Consider the following 24,096-nt stretch of genomic DNA (forward strand, 5'->3'; position numbering starts at 1 on the left):
ATTAAATAATTTTTTTTGTAATACAACATCTGAAAAGCCTGTCACTAGATATCACAAGGCTCACTGTCGGTCATTTTAAATAAACTAGCAGAGAAGCATCTTAAATTTTGCTGCCTACTTTTCCTCTGGTATTTTAAATTAATTTACTCTAGATGTTTGTATGCTTACACCAAATATGACAGAGATAAATAAAATACAAATGAGGCTTTGCTACAGCTACAAGAACCTTACATTGAAGACAGCTTAATAAGAACACTAAGAGTTGTGGCAGGACACATTCTGTAATTAATGTCTCTTCATTTGCTTTGGACTAGAAGAGTATTTCCTCATCCTTCTAAATCTGAAATGAGACAATATTCCTGTTATGGCATAGTCTTCCACAGAATGATTTGTGTCATTGCTAGTAAAAACTAAGTGTAACAATAAAACAGCTGTAACAATAATCCTGGTGTGGACCAACAATTGTCCACTGAGAGCAAAATGCTAATCAAATTTCTTGTATGTAGTCATATGGTTGACAGTGGCTTACTGTGATTCAAATATTTATTGCATAGGAGTAAGAACTCCATCTTTTGGAATAAAATATTAACAATGATCCTTCCAGTTCCCACATGGATGTACAAAAATCCTCCCAGCATCCCTCAGTTTCTAATCAATCTATACAAGAATAAGTTGTTTTACACTCAACTGCTGTAGCATACAGATTCAATAAATAAATAAATAAATAAATCTGCTACTGTGCCCAGAACTTTGGAAAGTTCTTGAGGACTTTTGCAAATCTCTGTATTTTATGACATTTGTGTTTGTTGAGTTTTTTTTGGAGTACATACTGAGTCAGTAAACTAGGACTCTTCAAATATCTAACGGTACCCAGCTTTAATGACAAAAACATGTTGTCTTTATTTTTGAAATACGGCAAGAAATAAACAATTGAATGAAGATCGCTTCACTTTAAGTTTCAACTTGACAGCAAGTTCAAAATCCATCAGAAGAACCACCAACCTTGCTTTCTACCTTGCTTTCTTCTTTATTTATAAAAATAAAACAGAAGCAATTTATGGAATAAGAACTGTTAAATTGTTTTTCATGTGACAAAATTTCAAGAAAACAACGTGCTTTTCTATCTACCACAGAGGAAAGTATAAACCCATAGTCTCTGTTGCAAAATTCAGTGAGAAATCAGAAATGGCCGTGTTTTGATTCAGAAATGCAGGCACGGTGTTTACTGTGAGCAGAGCTTCAGATGACACCGCTCCCCATACACGTACGAGACACCTTCCCAGTGACAGGAAGCAGCAGTGAACAGTAGGAAGGTGTTGCTACCCAGAGAGCTTTGATGGGAGGAGAAGTGTTCACAATATAATTCTGCAGTCTTTCTGAAATGAACGTCTTGTGTCAACTGAACATTTATGGGCTTTCAATTTTTCAGAGCAGAGGAAGGAAATAAAAGTACTTTTTGTGAAAAATTATTGTTTATCAGTGGAACAGAGAAGTTTTCAATCAAAGGAGTTTTGAGAGAAAGAAATTCACTTAGCAATGATTCAATATCCTTTTATCCACACATGCCTCAAGTTATTATTTTCTTTTAGAAGAGAAGACCATGAAGATTTGTTACACTCTTAAACATCAAGTGGGAGATCCGGGCTCAGTCTCTCACTGTCAGAGATACATAAGTAGAAGCTTTGGCTCCTCAGATCCAAACAAAAACTAGTAACTATTCATTATTCATTGCAAAAAAAATTACTCATTTGAGGTGCCACATGCTTTACCATTCTTCACTCAGGATCAGATTATTTAGCATTACCATACACATAATGAAATTCCTGAGGTTGTGAATTGGGCGTTGATCTTTTCTCCAAAGTTGTCCATGATACACTGGAATCAAGAATGAAAACAAAATAATTGATATCTCTAGATAGATAACAAGACCTTGTAATTGTTCAATACACCCTAAATCTGAGAAGAAAGATGACATTGAGCAGACAGTCAGAGAACAGAAGTTTGTGAATGAAGTTGGGGGTGGTTGTTGCTCATTGAAACAACTGCATATCAAAGGGGCCATTTGTGACCTGCATTCAACATGGAAGTGCTTTTGAACTTCAGTTTTGAATTTTTTGTCTAGCAGTCATGGATCTCTGAACCTTAGTCTTCATTATTCACACAATTACATAATACAATAATACAATTTTTACCCACAGATCCCAGTGCTGATAAATGAAACTGCTAAGCTCCGTTTTTATTACTATTATTATTGGGTTTGTCTTTTAAGATTTAGCCAAATTTCCTGGGGTTCTAGAGATGCTTTTAAATTATGGAAACAAAGTGTAACTAAAAGCCATATTATCTTCTAGAGATTAGATTTACATGCAAAATATATTCTGTAGAAAGAAAAGTGAGGTTGAAAGTGCATTCTCTCCATATTTGACCTGTATGGAAAGACTGTGATCTGGTTTCCTGTATTACTCGCTGAGATAGCTTCTTTCCTTTGACCACAGTAGGCTTCAGAAATACCAGAACAGAGAAAGACATCAGACATTCACAATATCTCAAATGATGAGTTGTCTTTTTGAAGGAGAGAGGAGAGTACTAAAAGATACGTAAAGATACTAAAGATAAGAGGTAACACACATGGTTACCTACATAATTTTTTCAGAAGACAATCTTTGGAAGACAGAAATCATGCTGTACTTGCAATAAGCTCAGACAGAATTCAGTGTAAAGACAAATTCAGTATCTTAAACAATAGTACCCATAATTTTTACAGACATTTTTCAGTTTTCCAGGTCATCCTGGTAGTAATCTGTGGAATCGAGATCTCAGTTGTGTAACAGTAACTACACCAAACTGGAGTCATTTATTAGATGCAAAATTTTCAACTTGTCTATTGCTCAAAAATGACACACTGTTCTCCCACCACTGCATCAGTCCCTTTATGTTATGGTCTGCTGCCACTGTCAAGTAAAAAGCACTTAAAAATAATCTTTATTTCACCCAATGAACACATGAATAGGATAGCCTGCAAACAATATCGGTGGCCATACCTTCTGGCATACTGGAAATGCTTCAGTATGAGCAGTATAAGAGATCAAATGCATGCCTAAATTCACTGTCCAGTTAATTCCAGATTAAGACAAAATCTGACAATAGAAATTGGAAGAATACTGAGCAAATAATTTTTCCTAAACATAGTGGATAAATTTGCATGTATTACTTAATACATGAAGAAGGATAAAAAGGAGATTGCTGGAAATCTATATCAATTACAAACTAGTTTTGTTCTTCACAGAAAGCCATGAGATGAAGAGATAATAAAAAGCTCAAGATTTTTATTCTGGCAAGATTAATATTTTTGGGGAAAACATATAACTGTGTGCATATGGTCAAGAAGAGACGTGATAAATCATTAGCAGTTCTATAGGATATTCAGCCTCAGGATCTCCCACTGTTATGCAAACTTTAATTAATTCTTGCATTACTTCTGCAGGATAGAAAATAAAATGTTATCTCCAGATTGCCTCTTCCTCTGTAATTATAATAAGTCCTCCAAGGCTGCATTCCAAAACTGTTCCAGACCCAGGAGCTGAATCCAGACTTTCTGACTGACAGTTCCTGCTCTAACAGCAAGCTGTACTCTCACAGTAGCAGAGAAATGAAGCTAAAAGTCCTGCAGGTGTCTCGTTGTATTTTACTGAAAAAGAGCACAGAGCTGACTCAAGTGGGACATGAATAAACTGCTGTCGATACCACTTGCTTCTGTATTTGTAAATTCTGTCCCAGATTCCCTTTATCTAACATTTTAAAGTGAAATAAAACCGTGAACTTCAGTTTTGAATTCCTCTGTTTAATACATAAACCTATTTTGTGGGATGGTGGTAAAGAAGATTGCATTGTTTTCACTGTCAGCTACTAAGCACTTCCTGAACTGCAAGATTAAGCTATGATGTTCTAGTTGCTATTTTGATAAAGGCTTTTAGAGATCAAATGAGGGAAAAAAAAAAAAAAAGGAAAACTCTATTAATGCAACATTTATTTCACCTATTACTCCCATTCTAATAATCATAGACTCAGATCTGAAATACATATTTCAGATTTATTTTGTTCATTAGAATTTGAATATGATGCTCATTATATTTTGATGGTAAATTCTGACAGTAAGCATACTTGATAAAATTATGGTCTTTCTTCTAATGAAGAATTTACCCTGGCTGCGATGCGTATGAAATACTCTCAATTCCTTGCCCAAGTAAACATAAGATCTTTTGACAGAGCTGTGTTTCACCAGACTGAGATATAGCCTTAGTACACCATAACCTATAAAGCACTTTCAGTAGGGACCTATATTTTTCAGATAGAGGTAGTAAAATTACTTCCTTTTCATTCTTTGTAGACATTCCTGCACAGATGTCAACCTACGTATAAAAAAAATGAAACTGGAAATCTGACATTTTTAGTGAATTATATGTTTTCAGAACATTTTTCTTGCCATTATTTCCACTATTAAAGAAAATAATAATCTCATTTTACACATCTGATTTCTCTTAACTGCTTACCAACACAGCACTTGTAACTGATAAAATCTGCTATAAATTCTTCTGAACTTGATCTAGATCTGATGGCACCTGGCAAACAGCCTCAGAGAGCAGTAGTTTTCTGGTTAAGAAGCAACAAAATTTTCTCACCTAAATCTCAGTTAAATTCTGGCCTGGGGCATGACAGAAGCATGCATCATTTCTTTTGATCTCACATCGTAAATGCCTGTGTGGACTACAGATGGAAGACAAGTCTCAATAAGAATGCATATTGGGCCATGATGTACTAATGTTCTCACCAGAAATTACAAGGTTTTATTACCCTGTAGGATAGTCGCCTCTCCTTTGCATTTTCAACTGAATCAACTGCTAGGGTCTTTTTCACGAATCAGTATCCATGTGAGTGCTGAGCATCATTATAAACATTCCAAGATGAATACTTCAACCTGTTATATTTGCTGCTGTTTATAGAAAGCATACTCTTGTCTGGAATAATACTATCCCACCCTACTCCATTCACTGCAAGTTCCTGTCCTAGAAGAACACCTACAAAATGTAACTGATTAATAATTATAGTATTCAACTTCTTTGCTCTTGCTTCTCTTTCATTTTACAGATGACATCAGATTGAAGAGAATGCATCTAGTACAGTAGGAAAAGGTTACAAAGCCGATCTGTGTAGACCACTAATGTCCACCTTATGAGTTAGAATCCTTCATATAGTCTGAAAGAGTGAGGAAAAGTATTTAGCTTTCATTTCTTTCATTCTCTGCTACCATACCATAGAGAAGTTTTACACCTTTTCACAGAACTCATAGCCTTCATCAAGACTATCACTTTGTAATCTCGTAACATTTATGCAGTCACTTCCACCTGTGTAAAAGAAAACTAGTTTTAACAGAAGCCACTACAGCTTAGATGCAAAAAATTTAATTTCTCTACACTTTCTGAGGAAATGCAGTATCTGTATTCTGTCATCCCAATAGTTGCTTCTGCTTTGCAATTACAATAGCTGGTGGGAGCTAATCTAGTGACCAAGCAGGTCCCTTTCCTAAGAAGCAGCAAAAGTACAGACGTTGTTAGCCTTCAGTTAAAACCACACTATTCTCCAAAGTAAGTTTTTAAACCTAAAAGTCACTAGAATTCAGATCTTTGTAAATGTCCATCTAAGGGGACCTGGCAACTCCGCTTATCTTTTGCATGCTTCACAGCTATTTTCTCTTCAGGGTGACACTGTTAGCAGAGGTTTCGGAAAGAGGAACATGACTACCATGTGCAGGCAATTGATATTCATAGCTTATACAAAATACATTTAGCAGGATTGTTCAGTTTTAAATATTCTGTGCAATTGTTGCCTAATCCTCTACCTTAAAATGTGAGTTCACATAAGAAAACTATTGTAATTTTCCTGATTCTAGCAGAGATTATGATGTATTTGAGACACTGCCTCCCTTCTGAGAGGGCAACTCCAACATCACTTTGTCACTGTTTGATTATTAATTTTTAAATATAATTTTTGTGGAAGGCTCTCTGCAGTGTCAGAGAGGCTTCCTCATCTTAGCAACATCTACTGACTCTCCTACTTGTATAATCCATACTGTTTTTTCACCTGTTTCCTCCCATTAATGTGGTCTTTCACTACACCGCTTGAGGCAGAACACATGAATGTGGATGATATGCCAGTGGGCTAGCAGAATCAGATTTTTACACTTTTTAATGATAATCTGAAATTTGATAAATATTCTGTTTATATTCTGTATCTCTTTTATGTAATAAAGTGTGTTTACACATCTGTGCATATTTTTAGCTAAAGTAACAGGATGAAAGAATAATTTCTAAATGGTACAGGATTTTTGTAATGTAATCTGCAATATTCCATTGCTAATAAACACGAACAGCTCAACTGTAATGCATTAACCACTGAATAATCTGACATGGATGTGAGGTAGGGATAGGTGTGTGAGTGTAATATATGTATTACATTACATACAAGTCCCCTTGTCTCCTCTGTTTCAAGCTCAAAGTAAAAAAATCAATCCCAAATTGCTAACTAGTAGGCACATAGCAATTGCTGTACCAAGTCACAGCAATCAACTGACTTACTCAGTGTCACAGGTTCAGATCCTGGAAAGGCAGTTATTAGCTTTTCATAAATGATAAACTGCCCAGTGACATAACCTTGAGGATTAGGGAAAAGAAGACTTCAATTATTTTATAGTCTGAAATAACTTGCCTGTAAACTAAATGGGCAAAGTCCTTCTATGCCTGAGACAACTTTCATTGTTCATCCTACTGAATTCTCTCTTCAGCTGTTATTGGATAAAAATATCTTGGGCTGTTGTTTTCAAATGGTTTCTTTTAGAGTGCATTAAATGGGACTGATGTTTAATAACACACTACCACAATACATTTTCTTGAAGATCAGCCTGTAAAATTCTCTCTTTTCTTTATTCCTGTTCTCACTTTTTCGTGAGACTGAACTTCTCCGTAAAGCTGGAACTTTCCATTGTTCACGCTGCAAGTTGTACCCCAGTAAAAATCCAGATGTCAAAGAGAAATTTAAAAACTCTGTTCATCTTCTTTTTACTCATCTTTAATGAGAATCATTTTTGCAGTCTAGCTCAGCTTGCAGTCCCACAGACTCTTCGATAGGAGGAGAAACAGGAATGACTGCCTGGAAGCTGAAGGAGGGAGAAACACTGCATGGAAGGAACGCATAGGAAAAGTAATTCTTAAGCTGAAGAAGTGGTATATCACGGCAATAGACTAAAAAAATCCTGCAAACAAGCTTTATTTCTGATTAATGTTTTAATGAAACTAAATTATTCATATGCCTAATCATGCTGTTCTGATGTCAGAATATTTCCTGATTTTGTAATTAAAGTTCGTTAGAGAAGGAGACACGTGACTCTGGATGAGGTGAAGGATAGAAAGGGAAAATGTCCTGGAGGAAACAGGTGCGTTCGGAATTTCTGCTCTGAGAATTCTCATTTTCCTAAGGCTTCTATGGAAAAAGCAAGCAGCCTCAGGGAAATTACGTTGCCTGGTGTACTATCAATTTGGTGAATTCTGGTGCTTCTGTTTGTTATTCAAGGCAATATCATTGTAATGACAATAGTTACTCAATGTTTTTTCCCCTTCATATTCATCTTGAAGAAGGCAACACTCACTTCGCCATTACTTACGTACAAATTAGTAAGTGCAATGGAATGTTTTACTACACAGGTTTGTGAGTAATCGGCAAGGAACAATGGCTTGAACGTAACTGGGTGTCCATACTCAGGCCGTAACTCCCTTAAGTTAACATAACATCTTATTGCTGGGCATTTCTGTGTAGTGAAAAGGAATGAGTTCAGTTTCAATTGATTCCTACATAAAAGGTATGGGAAAAAAAAAGGTGATGTTGAGTGAAGCACGCAACAAGAAATTGGAGAAACTAAATTACAGTACGAAGGGCTCAATGAGAGATACCTCCCCTACTCACTGTCAGGGATTTTAAACAAATAGAACTTCGTAGGACAAGGAAGGGGAAAAGCAGTGGAGAATGTAGAAAAAAAGAGTAAAATACCAATTTAGAAAATCTAGGTAGACAATGGGGACTAATTTTGCCTGGTCTGATTGCATTGACTATAATCCCAAATCAGTCTTACCCCACTCAAGAGAAGCTCAGGAGGCACTCAGCTGCCACCTTCTTCCAGCAACTGTCATCTAATCACAATTTGCAGACCATATTCAGGAACCCCAGATCTTAAGCAGACCAATTAATCATTTTTAAGGCACACAGAGTTTATTACCCCTGCTGCACCTGGACCACAGTTCAAATTCTTCCTCAAGTTTCATGCACCTAGTGTCCTTGGTCTGAAGATCTTTACCCAAGTGATTTGTCAAATGCTGTCAATATTCCCATTTTTCTTAGGACTTTCCACTGCTCTAGCAGAACTTTGGATTTGTTGGACAAAGTCAGTGCATTACAGATTTTCCTCACTGAGACTTTACCCACAGAATACAGGATTTTTTCCCCTCCCTGTTCTCATGAGACTCTCCCACAATACTTTAAAAATGTGTTGTTTTTTTTTTGCAGCAATTTTTTTTTAGCTTTCTTTAAACAGAACTCCTCAATTTTTGCATAGTATATAGTTAGAGGAGTCTAGACCTCTCTGATCATATCTTCTGGATATTCAATCAGGTAATTAGGAGAGGAAAGGAAGAAAAGATAAAAAGAGGAATGAGTGTGCCATAAGAGGGAAGTATAGAAATTAAAGTACAGTTACAATTAGGGTTGCAGTAAACAGATAGAGGAGAGAGATACCAGTCCGAAAAGCCCAAAGCTTCTCCCTGCAGGAGGAGATAGTCTTCAAAAATTTGCAGTGCTGTCTGTAGTGATCGGAAAGATCAACACAATGGAAAAGGCATTACAAAAGAGGTGGAAGGACTGGCACAATAGAAAGGTGCTACAAAGGAAGTAGATCACTCACCCATATCAGAAGATTTAAGGTTCACAGGGAAAAGCTCCCCCAAGGAGGCATCTCTAGAAAGAGATCCTTCCTCAGCGGCAGTCAGCCCTTAAATGAGGCCTAAGAGGGGTGGAGCCAGGCTCCTTCTGGTCACACAGGTGAATTGTCTTCACCTGTGCTCCCAGGGCTGACTGGGTCTTTCCTCCAGGTGCTCAATCAGTGGTTCAGGCCATGACTCAACAGTTCCCATAGACTGTCCAAATTCAGTTCCCAGCTGATTATTTTCTATGCTCTTTAGAGAAGGGTAGCACTTTGCTCATAGTATCCTGAACCAAAATCTTGGTTCTGTACAGATCTGCCCCTGATCCTGGTATTGCTCTTGTACCTCATAAACCGGCAGTCAGGCATTCGGTTCCTTCCAGTTCTGATCCAGAGACAGCAAACTCCTTAAATTAGACTTTCATTTATCTTAGTTATCTTGATTTATGCAGCATTCTCTGGAACATTCATCATACAGCTAATCTTGACTAACCTTGAGTAATATTTGAATCTTGCTGCCCCTAATTTTACTCTCTTTTTGCAGCCTGAGTTTTGAAGTACTCTCCTTCTGCCCTTGAAAATACTTATAAAAGCTTAGGATACATCTCGCTTTCTTCAAAAATTTTTCCTGCAGCTTCCTTCTCCTCAGCAGGTCTATTTTCCCACCACATTTAAAACTGATCAAAGGTTTGAGGTGTCTAAAGTGACACCTTGCTGATGTGATATTAGCTGTCTACAAAATCTGTGTGTTAATTTCACAGTACAAAGTGATAAGGTGTTGCTGTTTGCCAGTTTTCAATATATGCTTTATTGAATTTGGAATTACAGTTATTTTTATTATACTTTTTATTTTCCTTTTCTAGACACTTCCAAATATTTAAAACTTTGGTAAAAACTCTCCCATACCTCACAGCCATTCTACTTTGGATTCTTTTCTTCAGGGAAGAAGAAGGTCTAGATCTCATTTATTTAAATTGTTTAACACATTTTAAACCTTAGTCATGTTCCCTCTTATCATTCTTCCACACTCCCATGATCTGTGAGTTCCTAGAGGGCACATCTTCAGGCAGTCATCTTCCTAGCCAGATCCTTTCTAAGCTGTGTTCTACAGATTGTCCTTCCCTTCAGAGCCAAATCTGATAGACTTGGACTTATTCTTATCCAGGCTCTCTGGCTATGGCTCTGCAATAATCCTTGGCAGCAAAACTACTAGCTATTTCTCATGGTGATAATCTGAAAGTTCTCTTCTGATCTGGGGACAAATAAGCCTGAAATCAAGACTGCCTTTCTCAGAAACAGGCCATTCCACTCAGCCTCACTGATTTAGAGCAATTGACTAGAAATGCACTCTAAAATCTACCAATAATTTTGCACATCTTCACATTTTTTGTTTCTCCTCCCTACACACATTTATTTTTATTTATAAAAACTGGAATGATAAAAGTAATAATTCTGCATTTTGTTAGCAACTTCATACAAACTAAGGCTTGAAAAATTCAGAGGCCACGTTAAAAATTTATTTTGTAGCTCAACATAACAAGTGAGGATCCAAAAGTCTCCAAACAGCAAGTGATTTCACATACTGTACTCTGCACAAAAGACAAAAGTGGACAAAAGACATAATTGCAGCCTTATCTCTGAGTTTTATGCCTTGATTTTTGCATAGTTTAGTGCTTTAAACTGAAAAATGGCAATGGACAAACAAATTCTTTTCTTACCCTCACTGTGAAGCCATTTGAAAAAGTTTATAAAGGGATACATTCCCTTTGCTTTCTTTCTAGTCCACTCCTGAGCACTTATTCAACCTGCCTCAAAGAATCCAGCTCAGAAGGTCCTGCTCTCTTGCCTCCATTTTGATGACTTCTGTCTCTGGATTCCTGCTGAAACAAAAGAGGAAGCAATATTTTTATTGCAACTTTTTCCAAAGGAATATTTTACACAGGCTGGGATGTTTCCCAGCAGTACAATATACAACAAATACAACTCCTTGGTTAAAGATCTGAATATATTACTGATATCTGATTGTTGCTAACATGTAATGCATGCTCAAGGACATATATGAAGTAAAATAGATGCTCTTGTTCCAGTCACACAGAAACGATATACATATATTTGGGTGTCTTCCCAAGTCAACATGACTGTAGCTGGCACAGTAATAGGTAACTCCAGCAAAGAAGAAACATTTCAGTGATGAACTGACTTTCCAGCCAAGGCACATGTCTTCCTGATCATGAATAAACTATGTCAGTGGAGATGCACAGAGAAAATCGTCTGGGCAGTACTCTTCTAAACTACAATCTGCAGAGCTCAAAATCTGATAGGCACTGAATTCACGTGAATGTCTATGCAATATTTCTAAACATTTCAGCAGGTATCCTACTGGAAAGCAGGAAGTAAAGTTCCTAGAAGCATTCTGGTAATCACAGAAAACATCACTCCCCAAAAATCTTGCTGTATTAGTAAGCCACTGCACTAGTTTGCCTTCCACCTAACAACTTGTTAATGTAACTGCTCTTGGCTCTGAAATACATTAGGCAAACTCAGACGTCCATTTTAACTGTTAAATGTAAGGAAAAAGAAAACAAACAAAGCTTAAACAAACAAACAAAAATCTAGCTCTTGGAGTGGATGCAGAGGAGGGCCACCAAGATGATCAGAGGGCTGGAGCACCTCTCCTATGAAGAAAGGTTGAGGGAACTGGGCTTGTTTAGCTTGGAGAAGAGAAGGCTCTGGGGAGGCCTTACTGTGGCCTTCCAGTACTTGAAGGGATCATATAAACAGGAAGGGGAAAGACTGTTTACATGGGTGGATAGTGGTAGGACAAGGGGGAATGGTTTTAAACTACGACAGTGGAAGTTTAGGTTAGATATTAGGAGGATGTTTTTCACACAGGGTGGTGACGTGCTGGAACAGGTTGCCGAAGGAGGTTGTGGATGCCCTGTCCCTGGAGGCATTCAAAGCCAGCTTGGATGTGGCTGGTCTAGTGGTTGGCAACCCTGCCCGCAGCAGAGGGGTTGAAACTAGTTGATCATTATGATCCTTTTCAACCCAGGCCATTCTATGACTATATGAAAAATAGAAAACATAAATTGTAAGAATTTCCAAGTGCTTGTTACAGAACACTTCAGTTTGTTCATTTTCAAAAAGATTTTTCCTTAAAAAAAAAAAAAAGGCAGCAATAGAGATACTGATTTCTGGGTTTTGTTGTTAGTTTGTTTTGTTTATTTGCTTTCCTATTGGGTAAGTAAACAAAGAACAGATATAAAGTAAGAAATACTTCAATACCAACTGCTTGAATCCGTCCGTGGATAAAGGAAGTAAACAAAAATTTCTTTTAGCAACAAATTTTAGCATAATTTTCTAAGAAAATTTCTGTTTGAGAAAGGTTATGTCATAGAATCATAGAACTGCTCAGGTTGGAAAAGACCTTCAAGATCATCAAGTCCAACCGCAACCTAACCATACTACCCTAACAACCCACCACTAATCATGTCCATGAGCACCACATCCAAACGGTTTTTAAACACATTCAGGGATGGTGACTCAACCACCTCCCTGGGGAGCCTATTCCAGTGCTTAACAACTCTTTCTGTAAAGAAGTTTTTCCTGATATCCAACATAAAACTCCCGTGGTGCAGCTAGAGGCCATTTCCCCTTGTCCTGTCACCTGTCGTAACATATAAGACTGTTGATACAGTGCTTTGACAAATATTGTTGTGTCATCTTTTTGTAAAAGTTTCTTTTTGTATCCTGGGTAGCTCAGAAAGAAAATTAAAAATTTAAGACAACTTAAAAGCCTGTTTAACAAACACAAACCTAGAGTAGAAAACATTACCAAAATTATAAATTGGATTAGTTTAACATTAGAAAGCAGATCTATCTTGTTTGCAGGAAAGATGAAAGACACTTGAACTGCTCATTAATAATTAACCTCATAGTGAATATGGCAGTACTCTCCCATCTCACTGTATGGTAGATAACTGAACAAATCCACTTACTTTCATTCCCTTTTCTTCCATCAAGGGTTCTACTCTTCGTGCCCAATAATCAGCAGACTGACTAGAAGGCAAAACTACACTGCAGTCACATACCTACAATGAATAGCTTTATAACTTTCCTATCTCCCAAATGTCCCAAAGGGTTCTTGTTGTTTCTTACTGATTGGAATAGCAGCTAGGAATGAGTAATACTATGCCACATTAAATCAAATAAGCTAGCCAAAATAAAAATCTGCTACATAGCTAAGGAAGAACATTTTGCCACTTCCAATGATTTATGAATTCTGGGTGAACTATTCAGTTCATTTCACAATGGCAATAGCATGGTGTATTGCTAAAAGATGTCAAATCCAAATAAATATATGTGTCTATGTACAGCCTAAATAACTGTTTCATAAAAGTGAAAACATATGAGTAAAAATACTAAGGTATAATATAAAAAAAAACTGTAACTTCTACAGTGTGTTGTGAGACTTTTTATAGAGATGCTGAGGAGCGCTTGTATACAAGGATTGGGGGAAGCTGAGATTCTCTCATAACATTTTGTGCCAGCTGTTGACAAGGTAATGAAAAGATGTGTTGTATGGGTGTCATGCTGGAGACTGCAGAGCTGAAAATTCTGCTAAGTCAACTCCATTGACTTTGGCAGGAATCGTCCTGACATAGGTCTTGATTCTGAAGGATGTTGAACTACTGTCTTATTAGCCCAAGGAATGGGGACTCAAGAGCTCCACGGGAGGTCTTCTCATTGATTTTAAATCTGCTTGTTGTAACACTCATCACAGTAATCTTGTGGAATAAAGCCAGAAGAGCAGCGCCGTGGCAGATACAATGGTCACGTGAACATTTGGGGTTGGTTGCATTTGCAGCATAACACAGTCACAGCAGTTGTGTGCAGTCTGGTCTCCCAGGTTCATGGCTTGGCTGAACAGAGGAATGGGGCCAGAGTCCATCTCTCTTCCAAAGTTCCCTTTGCACAAGGACCAGAGAATGAGAGCAGCCAGGTGCACAACACACACTGCCATGTGTCCAACACTGAATAGTCTGGAAAATAATTGGGCATGAAAAGGAGTGAAAATTTCTAACTCCCTTTAAACAGACTACTGCTCTTCTGTGAAGAAACTGAAATGAAAATGTCTATATGAATCCAGCATGTTTCCGTGAGCGGTAATGTTTTGTATCTTTATATCACATTTTAAATCTTACAGGAGAATTTTTAAGGTATAAAAAGCCAAAAATTTGCAATGGAATTAATTATTAAAATTAAAATAACAACTAGGAACTGTTTATGGTTTAGAAAAAAAACATATATAATATTAAGTCAATTTATGTTTTAATGTGTGTACACGTATCTATACATACATCATGACCATCACATTCATTCCATTTATTTAGCACATGCAGGTGTATTTGTGCATAATCCTAACAGAAAACAAGTACTTGCTAAATACAGACTTACTCTATGCAGCTAAAGTTTAGTTTCTCTCATTTTCAGCCTGTATTTATTTAGCTATCTAGGGATTTCTTTTAAAATACCAAAATTCTATGTTCCTGAGCACTACTGCAAGTTCGCTGCCAGACTTACAATGGATCATATCTGTCTTTGTGGTCATGCATCAGTGCTACTGTAACTCTTTATATTAAAATTGCTTTAGCTCTCCAGATGGTTTTTTAATGTTCCGTTACTTTGGGACTCTAATGTAGTTTCCTGTAAGGAAAAAAGGAACAGGGAAAAGAAGCTAGCTGAAAAATTAGTATCCTTTCAGTCTCCTTCGTTACTGTAATTTTTGCATGTGGTAAAAAGTTTGGAAAGCAACCGCAAGATAGTGGCATTCTGGCACCGCCTAAGGAAGGGAGGGGTTTGAGTTGAGGGGATGCCAGAAGGCCTGGTGCTCCAGAGGCTCCACACTGACCCAATAGGCAGCATCTTGCTTACCTTCACCCTGTCAGATCCCCTCAAACAAAATACAAAATCTAATCTCATCTGCATCAGTGACATACTGTGGACACAGCTGGGTTAACTGCCAACATAAAGTGGACAAAAGTACAGGCAACATTTTTTTTTTTTTAACTTTCCAAGCTTATAAAATAATAACCTCCACTGTTAAGCTAATCTGGTTAAGAAACATATGTCTAGTACTGTGCTTTTTTAATTTATTATGTCATGAGACTGACTGGATCCCCAGAGGAAGCAGCCCCAGCACCATTCTGTAGCCCCTTGTTGAGTCTAGAAGTCTTCGTAGAGTGTAGAAGCTTTATAGACTTTGTCAGCAGGCATAGTATGCAACACTGAACAGGATTCCTGATCCTTCGTACTTGCAAGGTGATAAGTCACCTTATATGTCCTTGGAGCCCTCATGTGCAGAAGATATAGAAAAAGAGAAGAAAATATATAAAAATAAATAGGGAATGATCTTTGATAGCTCATAGTTCTGGCCCGTGGCAAAGTCCCGAGCCTAGCTCTGCAAGTTATCTATGCAGATGATTCAAGCACACCTTATAGCCATGAATGATGCTCATGGAGCAAAGGAATTTATCAGAACAGATCTGGAAGAATTCAGTTCCTTGCTGTGATCAAATGCAAAAAGTCCCAAACTACTTGTGCTGAAATCACTTGGAACTGTTATTGCTATGATGCAAAAAATCAAAATGAGATCTATTTCAGATGTTACCAAATAAACAGCTGATGTCAGATTTGCTATTTTCACATTACCATTAAACTTTATGAAATAAGGTATTTCATATGTGGATTTTTCTGCCAGTGTGAATTTTTACAAAGAACAAAAAAAAAATGACATTCCCAATTTAGTATTAAATAACAGCGATGTGAAACTAATAACTTTGATATAGTAAGAAGAAATTAAAATGACAACTGAGTATTTCTTCCTCAAAGTTTCAGCCATAGTCACTTTTCTGCAGAATATTATGCTATGTATTCACTGCAATATTAAGAATATTCTTCTTAACCTCACCTATTTTCAAATAATCATCAAAGAATGGTTGTCAGATGAAAAATAAAACTGTTGTTTCATGCCAAGCAAAATACATCTTCTATATCCAAATGATATGAAAACAAATTGAACAAAAATGTACAGATTAATGTCTGGAGTGAAAAATAAAACAAAAAAAAACAAGAAGCCAGCACAGACTAAAATATTTTATATAGAATCTACTAATCTTGAAGCAAAGGAAGAATTTGGATGAGCACCTCTGCATCTCTTTTACTGGCACTGTTTTATAGTGTCAGAATTAATATTAACTGGAGCTAGGAGTTAACAGTAAGTGAATAATGCTTGGATAAAAATATCGTTGAGGACACTCAACTGGGTTCACATCATACTCTAGTAGATTTTGAGGTCTGACAGCATTGATGGATGACCTGGGAGATCCTTCTCTGAATAACATTCTTCTGGGAATATTTTACAGGAAGGAGGGGATGCAGATCTGAAGATCCTCGGAGTTTGAAGAGAGGGAACTGAAGATATTCTGCACCATGGGAAATGTCTCAATTCCTTTGGTACTGAACAAAACCTGAGATCAGTGAGAGATTGATCAATCAGACATCTTATCTTTGTATTTACTCAAATTATTGCATCCGAAATACAGGCTAAATTTGAGGTATATTTCTGATGTGCTTTGGGACAGCTCAGCACACTTAGATGGGCTACCAGTCATTGGTCAAACATAAAATTTCACAGATCTAATTGACAGAAATTACTTTTGCTAGGTGTTTGTGAGTTTGGAAGTGTGTCAAATTCATCTTGATGGTTGTTTACTGATTTCATATGTTTCAGCCTTTTATCAAATCAATTACTTATGCCATCATCTGGAGGAAAAAAATAATTGTAAGTAAATGCTTACCAACTATTGAGACAGTTTTTAAAAAAAAAATAGAACACAAAAACAGTTTGCCTTCAAATTCTTGTACAGAGCTGTTAATAAGATGGTTTTGTACAAACTTCTGTTGCATCTCTTTAATTTGATAAAAATGAATTCACTAAGAACTTGCACACTCCCAACTCCTTGATTCTTTTTATAGAAAATGAAAGCAAAAGCAAACCTATCTGCAGACTTTTCCCATCACTAATAATAAAGATGAAGTTTGTTAGCAAGCTTAAATAAGGAATAAAAAGACAGACCTTGCATACAAACATAGCCAGTGTAAGTTTCTGCCTGTCCATGAGAATGTACTCCATCAAAAAAAAAAAAAAAAAAAAAAAAGCACCTGTGTTATGCTAATTAGATTTTGATAAGTGAAAAGTAAAGGAAATATCTTAAACAAAAGTAAAAAAAATCCATAATATCCGTTAAAAAAAAAAATCATATTCTGGTGGTCTTCTATGATTTAAGTTATTGACCAAGAACAGAATTTTCAAACTTACTGGTCAGTTTGAGGAGTTTTTTCAAGTTTCTCATTCCCATCCAATTATTTTTGTGGTTTTCTTCATTTCTGAAAAGAAAGATGCATTTGTCTGAGATGTCTAAATTCAAACTTATATAACTAAATTAAAAATGCATGTCAAAAGAGCACGTTTCTTCAGTGTTCTGACAGATAAAATACTATTTCAAACAAAAAAAATAACTAAATAGTAGAAGCAACTTTTTGGAAGAACATTGGGAAAGTGGGGAGAAAACTTCTTTCCAATTAAATGTAATAAAATACATCACCCAAAGAAATATACCATTGTAAACATAGATAGCATGCCTCACTACATGTAAAGCAAACTTGAATATGAACTGTCAAAACAAACCAAGTAATCAATTCTGTCTTCTTCCCTACTGTGGGCATTTTGCTAAAATACTCATATTTTTGTCATGATTTATTTTTTAGATTTTTTTAACATATAAATCAGATTTGCAAGAACATGTCATATTATGTATCCTGGCCGTTCCTCTAGTGACAAACATGTCTAACTACATTGGTAAAAATCAAACTTGTACATAGACTAGTCTATTTTTAAAATTCCCTCTGTCCAAAACCTCTTGTAAAAAATGAGTAACAGTTTCTTTACTACAGATTTCAACTTCAAACCTATAAATGCTTATTGTCCCATGTAACTCCACTCATATTTTTATCCCTTTTACTTTGATATGGACCACAGACTAATCTACACCCTAAATGAAGAGACAGAAGAAATCTTCTCAATTTTACCATATGGGATTGAGGCATGCCTTCTATCAGATTTTTATTCAGCTTTGGGAAAGTGATCATAATTTTAAGTTATATTAATTTTTCAGAACATCATTCTGTGTATACGTCTTATTCTGCTGTACTCTCAGATTTTTTTTCAATCAGAAGATTTCAAACACAGCTTTATTATTCCCAGAATAAATGGGAATTTCTTGGTAATGCTACAGAAGTCCACAAAAATCAGGCCCTGAAAAAAAAAACAGTGAAAGCAGTGAAAAACAAAGTAAAAATAAAAAAATCACCAAGTCAGAAGCCAAGGAGCTATGAACATGAGTGTGCAGTAAAACTGTGCAGGAGAATGGTTAATTTGAAAGCTAAGTTTCTTTGTATAATAGCCAAAAAAGTTTATTTTCCTTATAGGGCACATGGAAACAAATTTCAGTTTGGCACAGCAGATGAGAATAACGTATAAGAGAGGTGAAGTGATATTAATCTTCCAGCTGTGAGGAATGTTATTGCATGTCCAACTGTGACAGTTTCTTTTGTAGAGAACAGCAAAAATCTTCTGCCTAAAGGACATCAGCTATTTTTTCCCCCTTTATCTAAGAATGCTTTAGATGATGAGACAACTCAATTTGTTTCTTCAGCTAAGTTTCTGACCTCATATGATCTAAGCAGCAATTCTAATTCAGATCATTCCATATGTATGAACACACCTAAATTATAAGCAATTAATAGTCTTGCAAAAATGGAGCTAACTGAGTCAAAACTAGTCCCTCAGCTGTACATAACAAAAATGATGTAGAAAAGAGAATAAGAAAGTAGAGGGCAAAGCATGGTCAGAAGCAAAAAAAAAAAAAAAATCCATTTGGAATTAGTTTGCATGGGCATGCAGCTGCAGTAGTAACATTTTGTGCTGAATTCACATCTGGTGCAAGGGGTTCACAATGACCCAAAGAGGCCGTGCTGGGCAGGAGCCCTCTGAACCATGGCTGCTGCAGGAGCAGCGATGTGGAGGGAAGGAACCGGACTTTGCAGCCTGTCTTCAGAATAAACAGGCAGCAGAATTATCAGTTGACAAGGAACAAAGGCTATGGACTACAAATTGAAAAACAAGGTTTCAAGAATGTAAAAGTTGTCATCTCAAACTGTAGCTTAGTACAGCAGTCATTTTATGAGAAAATGATGACATCCAAATTCAGTGTTTTATTTTTTCATATGCATTAATATGCTTGAAAAATCTATTTCTAGTGGATCCATACACTTTCTTCTCTGAGTCTGCAGCAAAAATTAAGTACATCTCTGTACTGACACCAATTAGTTACGTTATTGCACATTAATGCTGTAGAAAAATGAAGTTGTTAACAATCAAAAGCAAAACCTGTTGACAAATTAAAAACTCCTGTATTTATTTCAAATTAATTCATAATACTCTCTGTTTGCCAATGGAAACTTAGGACTTATAAACAAAATACTATGATCTTGAGATTTTTGTTTATTTTCTGCATTTATCCCCAAAAAGCAAACTCACTAAGAACACAGATTCTAAAAAATAACTGAATAAATATTTGGACTAAAAAAGCATCCTCAGCTCCTTAGTTAAAAAAATACATGAAATAACATAACCTAAATTGTGGGTATATCTCCTCTATTTCTGTTTGCTTTTGCACTATTTTCTCTGACCTTTGAGGTAAGTTTAAACTTCAGTGGACAAAATGATACACTAAAAAATAATTCAAATTCTAAAACTGCTAAGTTAGCCTGTGGAATGGTGCTAAATGCATTGTCCTATCATCTGTTTTAAAACTGTGGCTTTCAATAAATATATCATCCTGGTTCACGAGTTTTCTTTTGTTTTCATTCTGGTGTTTTCTGCAATAACATTATTGGCAGTTTTGTTCTTAATAAATTCTCAGGATGAACTCCTGAGGAAAGACCACTGCATAATCTCATTCAGGTTCTCTGGTTTCCTTTTCTGTTGGTGGGAACAGCCTTGCTTCATGAGAGCACTAGATGATTTGATTTCTTCTGCAGTCTTGGCATCAGATTACTAGCTTGGTTTTTCTTCTAAGTTATCCAGTAACAGAATAGGAAGTTATACACCAGGCTGTGCTAGCTAGGTTATTTAGGGTTCTTGATGTTTTTTTCCGATCAGTTTATCTGGTATCACTGCTAGGCTGACAGGCTCTCTGCAGGGAGTTTTCCTTCCGGGGAATCTCCAACAGGCTTTGAAAGATTTGGAGTGTCCTGTCAGTCACTGCCACTGTGCCTGTGCCGCGTGCTGCTCCACTGGCCCTTTAGAAGTAACCTGTTCACATTAGATATTTTCACCTTGCTGCTCCAAAGCCTGACCCTTGGCCAAGGTGAGGATCACTTTAAGCAACTTCTTCCCTTAACCAAAGCATTTCCGTAACCTGCTGCATGAGGCACTTGGTAGTAGAGGTGCTCACCCCAAGGAGACATTAAAACATTAAAAACTTATCAGGCAAAAAAAAAAAAGAAAATTCCTTGAGGTCTGTAGTGCTATTCTCAGACTGCCACAACAAAGAGCACCTGCTGCTCCAGATTTTGTCAAGAGATTTTATTTAATGCAATCCTATGCTACATTTTCCTTGACTAAGATCCTTCGGGAAGACCTACTGCAAAGAGGTTAGTTTTCCTACAACATAGAAATTTGTCAAAGCATTCCAGTGTCCCCTGGGAGGCTGATTCATTCACAAGCATGCTGAGGAAGGTTCTCTTTCCTCTGCAGATCCACACCTGAATCCTAAGAAAAAGGTGCAGGGTGAATGCTGAGGTGATGCCTGATCACCTGCCAGAGAATAACACACTGCTGAACATGAAGACAGAAAACTGCTTCTCTAAGTAGAAACTTTGATTTCTGTGTATTTTCTAATATCCTCTTGCACATCGGTATTTCCTGTATTTGGGCTCACTGCTATTTTGTCTGTGTTTATCTCAAAACAATACTCCCAGCTCCTACTTGAAAGTTCTATGTATTTTAGGAACTCTGTTGCTGATCCTGATCTAAGCCCAATTCTTTATTCCATGTGACCAGACAGCTATAATTATTGCTTCAAAGGCTTGATACATTTCATCTGAGGTAAATATGTATTTCAGCTAGAGGTTGATTTGACAAAGGGAACCCTGAAAAACAGATTTGTTTACCCTGTTGGACTGGCAGACTGTGGACCACTTGGCTTCTGTTAAAAAAAATAAAAGAAATTGTCATGTGAAGCAGTTTGCAAAACTGATATCAAGATTCAGAAACTTAATCTTTTTTACTATTACAAATTGTGGCATTTGTAGCTTGGTTGCAAAAAAATAATTTCTTTTACTAGTATAAGAGTAGCTTTCAGCACATTTTGTAAAAGAAGAACTTCAAACATCCATTAAAAATAATTGAAGCTAGAAAAAAAAGTCTGAACAGATAAGATGACTAGCTTTTCACTTCCATAGAAAAAGGCCAAGAAGGACACAGAAGGACAACCGCCTAAGGAGAGTTTTAAAAAAAAAAGAAAAAAACTCCCAGAGTTTTCCACAGTTCAGCTAGATAACCATATCATGTTCTTAACACCTTTAGTTTGGAGCAGCAGTGGCTAGGTTCTGTACAGCAAGTCACTGTTATCCTTGGGATTTGTATTCCTAATGGATGTACTTAACTGATGTATCAAGATAATTAAAAAGTAGTTCAACAGCCAGTCTTTGACCTCAAAGTATTTTACTTCAGATTACTGTTATGCCTGTAAGTCCAATTACCATAACTATTTTTTTGTAAATAAATTCTTCTCAAACGCTTTTTTGTCCTGTGCATACAGCACTACAGTTCAGCATGCCACATACAATCTTTCTTGTTTCAAATATACAATCTCACTTGTACTGGCCGATGTTGCCTTTCTGGCAATTTATTTTCTAGGAGCTTTGCTGCAACCTGTCCATGTAGGACAAGCAGTGAGTTTAAATTGCAGCAGGTTTACATTTGGAGAAATTTTACAAAGATAAGGATCACAAAGCATTGAAGAGACTCTCTAAGAAGGCAGCGGAGACTCAGTAGCCCGAGATTTTCAGGGGTAGATCAGCAAACCTCTGCAAGGATAATGGATCCTCTTAGAGGAGGTCTTGGAGCATCTTCTGCTCTTCTTGTTCAGCAGTTTCCTATGGCATTTGTGTTTCAGACCTCTCTTCCTAAATGCTTCTCCATGCCTCTCTGATGGGGAGTGCCAGCTCGGGCTGCAAGCTGCACCACATTTTATTGAAGAGATGAATAACCAATACTCACGGGGACAGTCTGGCTCAGAGGAAAAACTGCCATCAGGGAGCTAGTGCAGAGGCATCCCCACATTGCCCTCCTTCCTTCTGCTTTGTGTGTGAACTTTCAAGGAGGCTGCAGAGGAGGAATAGAAGAGAACAGCACAAGGGAGAAAAAAAATATCTCAAGTTGAAAGGGGTTTTCTTTTTTTTTTTTTTTTTCCTATGAATAGAGCATTTTTCCTGGAAGTTTGGGTTGTCCTTTTATTTCCATTGGCTATTTCTCTGAAAGCTCTGGTTTGGAGGTGATTAATTTTTAATTGTTCTTGGGATTTTGTTTCCTAATACTTTGCATTTTTACAGTCAGCTCAGTGGAAGGATCTTAAAGCACTTTCCAAGTGATAAATTAGAGCCCTCCAAAAATGCATGAGGTGGAAAACAAAATAATTAGAAAAAGGAAAAAAGTTCACTTACCTCTAGCCCATAATAGTCCTCAAAATACCCAGAAGGAGGACTCTAGCACATAGTGCTTATTCTTGTTTTAATATCACTTGAAATACACTGAGTATGAAATCGCAATCAAATATTCTTTTACAGTTAATGTTTTGAATTATGGGCTGGTACTCGTAGTACTCATTGAGAGCTTTGTACATCCACCTGAGCAGGTCTACAGACAGAATATCCCTTTCCAGTCCAATATAATTTCTTTCAAAATAACAACAACAAACTCACTTTCATGAAGTGTAACTATATGTTCTGTGTCAGTGTGGGGGCCAGTCACAAGTGATGTCCCTCAATGGTTAGTCTTGGGACCGGTGCTCTTCGACATCTTTATCAATGACATAGACAATGACATAGACAATGGACTAAAGTGCACCCTCAGTAAGCTTGCAAATGACACCAAGCTGAGCGGTGCAGTCAGTACATTGGAGGGAAGGGAAGCCATCCAGAAGGACCTTGTCAGGCTGGAGAAGTGGGCCCATGAGAACCTAATGAGGTTCAACAAGGCCAAATGCAAGGTGTTGCACTTGGGCCAGGGCAATCCCAAGTATTTATACAGACTGAGGGAAGAACTCCTTGAGAGCAGACCTGCAGAGCAGGACTTCAGAGTCCTGATGGATGAGAAGCTGGACATGAGTCAGCAGTGTGTGCTGGCAGCCCAGAAGGCCAACTGTATCCCGGGCTGCATTAAAAAAGCAGTGGCCAGCAGGGAGAAGGAGGTGATTGTCCCCTTCTACTCAGCTCTTGTGAGGCCCCATCTGGAGTACTGCATCCAGACCTGGGGCCCCCAGCACAAGGAAGACACAGAGCTCTTGGAATGAGTCCAGAGGAGGGCCACCAAGATGATCAGAGGGCTGGAGCACCTCTCCTGTGAAGAAAGGTTGGGGGAACTGGGCTTGTTTAGCTTGGAGAAGAGAAGGCTCTGGGGAGGCCTTATTGTGGCCTTCCAGTACTTGAAGGGATCATATAAACAGGAAGGGGAAAGACTGTTTACATGGGTGGATAGTGGTAGGACAAGGGGGAATGGTTTTAAACTACGACAGTGGAGGTTTAGGTTAGATGTTAGGAGAAGTTTTTCACTCAGAGCGTGGTGATACACTGGAACAGGCTGCCCAGAGAGGTTGTGGCCTGTCCCTGGAGGCATTCAAGGCCAGCTTGGACGTGGCTCTGGGCAGCCTGGTCTGATGGTTGGTGAC

General features: G+C 37.3%; 1 long non-coding RNA gene across 5 annotated transcripts in view; it reads right to left on the reverse strand.

The window, feature by feature from the left end:
• LOC110401030 overlaps window positions 862-24,096 on the reverse strand; it is a 51,900-nt gene continuing 28,665 nt past the window's right edge. The window contains exons 2-5 of one of the 5 annotated variants that reach the window (XR_002440209.1): window positions 17,403-17,470; window positions 13,021-16,551; window positions 10,741-10,902; window positions 862-1,875 (exon numbers count right to left, since the gene is read on the reverse strand). This is a non-coding gene — a long non-coding RNA (uncharacterized LOC110401030). Of the gene's footprint in view, window positions 1,876-9,806; window positions 10,903-13,020; window positions 16,552-17,402; window positions 17,471-22,430; window positions 22,536-24,096 lie in introns of those variants that run through there. The other 4 variants (XR_002440219.1, XR_002440220.1, XR_002440217.1 and 1 more) reach the window with 4 other exon arrangements.

Source organism: Numida meleagris, chromosome 1 (genome assembly GCF_002078875.1).
Source record: "Numida meleagris isolate 19003 breed g44 Domestic line chromosome 1, NumMel1.0, whole genome shotgun sequence".
Classification (NCBI taxonomy): Eukaryota; Metazoa; Chordata; class Aves; order Galliformes; family Numididae; genus Numida; species Numida meleagris.